Source organism: Octopus bimaculoides, chromosome 24, assembly GCF_001194135.2.
Source record: "Octopus bimaculoides isolate UCB-OBI-ISO-001 chromosome 24, ASM119413v2, whole genome shotgun sequence".
Classification (NCBI taxonomy): domain Eukaryota; kingdom Metazoa; phylum Mollusca; class Cephalopoda; order Octopoda; family Octopodidae; genus Octopus; species Octopus bimaculoides.
Genome location: NC_069004.1, coordinates 2,209,587 through 2,211,539, shown reverse-complemented (window position 1 = coordinate 2,211,539; position 1,953 = coordinate 2,209,587). Strand labels below are relative to the sequence as shown.

General features: G+C 37.4%; 1 protein-coding gene across 2 annotated transcripts in view; it reads right to left on the bottom strand.

The window, feature by feature from the left end:
• The window catches only part of LOC106877533 (uncharacterized), a 49,658-nt gene that overhangs the window by 43,169 nt on the left and 4,536 nt on the right, over nucleotides 1–1,953 (bottom strand). The gene's annotated exons all lie outside the window — the stretch shown is intronic.

Here is a 1,953-nt window from a genome sequence, read left to right as displayed (position 1 = left end):
ATACATACATACATACATACATACATACACACACACATAAGGAGAGAGAATTATTCAATTATTTCTGTACGGGTTACCTTACAACACGTGTGTTTGAGAAGCTGAATCAGCAAATAACTTACTTGTGTGTGTGTGTTAATCAGAATAAGTGAATTTTTTGCAGCTTTCATGAATGCAATATAACTATATTACGTATCAAGTACTTTCTCTTCTTTTTGCTCGCATAATTCCTTCTTTTCTTTTTTCTTTTTCGTGCCAGAACAGTTGACACACACACACGCACACACACACACACACAATATTACATTGCAAAACTTAACATTTCACTCAGCTCCAAAAACAATTTCATGACGATTTAGAAAGACAATAGTAGACAATTAAAATTTGGTTTAAATAAACTACTTACAGCAATAAACATACAAATAGTTATTCACCGTACACTTACAACGAGAGGCAAATGCAAAAACAGATCTTGTCTAGATAACAGAAGTGGAAAACACTCGACAGAATTCTACACAAAAATTTGCGATTAATGGCGGAAGCAACTCTAATAACATAATACAGGGCCAAAACGAACAGATAAAAGACATATAAATAGTGGTTAGCAAAAATAAACACGTGACTGAAGGCGTATAGATCTAACAGTCAAAACTTCAAATTCCGGTGGTCATGTCTACACCAGTTACATCGATCATGCTTGTTATAAAGACGAACCACGCACGCGAACGTTACTTTATCCTGAAGATGAATCTGTGAAAGTCCTTGTGGATTGTTTGCAGCCTTAAGTGCTCAAAACATGCTGCACAGAACTCGTTCACACGGAAACAAACCTTGAAAAACTGATAAAACTAAAGCACAGTCTTCTGTTTAATATATGAGACGTTTTCCCCATACATACATACCTATATATGTCAGTTTCGACCTCCTCCTGGCTTGCTAAAGTTATGTCCCCCAAATGATTCTGTAAACTACGAAACAAATGGTAGTCTGAAGGAGCAAGGTCGGGAGAATAAGGTGGATGAGCAATTTTTTGCCAACCAAGCTCTTCCATCTTCTGTGATGTGATCTTTGCAGTGTGGGGTCGCGCATTGTCCTGATGAAACGTCACCCCTTTTCGATTCATTAAAGCGGGTCTTTTTTTCTTCAAAGCTTGGTTCAAACGCTCTAATTGCCGTTGTTGTCTGGCAAATTGCTGAGAGGCATTTCTTCCAACTATTTGCGTTCTGAGTTCAAATCCCTCCGAGACCAACTATGCCCTTCATCCCTCGGAGGGTCGAATGATAAAATTACGTAGCAGTCATGCACTAAATTCGATGTAAGCAACTAAAACCGTACTCTTGTGCCAAAATTAAACTATTATCATTAAAGCACCAGTTTAGTACTTTCGGATGAAAGTACCAGTGAAAAAATTAGGGTTGATGTAATCGGCTAGTCCCCTCTTCCACCGAATTTCAGGCCTTGTGCCTACAGTAGAAAGAGTTATTATCATTGTTAAATTTCATAGGTTACGATGCTAAGTCAAACAGAGAGAGAGAAAGAGAATCTGATTGGTTATAGAATGATTAGTACAGACTTTGTACATATTATGGCAGTAGATAGATTCAAGGCTGTGTGATATTCCACGGTAACCAGTAGGAACGACATTTATCAAACAACTGTTTCGTGTTACGTCTTTTTAAGCAATGTTTCCTAGCTTGAAATTATGTCAATATCTTCAGAGGTTTCGTTTATTTAAGTATAATCTAAGATTTTGATTTGTTTTTGCTTTTGTTGCGTGTAGCCTAACTATACATGTTTGTCCTCGTTTGGTATATGTTTTGCAGCATGGCTGAGGTAATATTGCTTTTTTTTTTTTCTTTCGTGTCTTCTACTATAGCCGGGCCGACCAAAGACTTGTGAGTGGTAGACAGAAACCGAAAGAAGCCCGTCGTGTATATCTATCTATCTATCTAC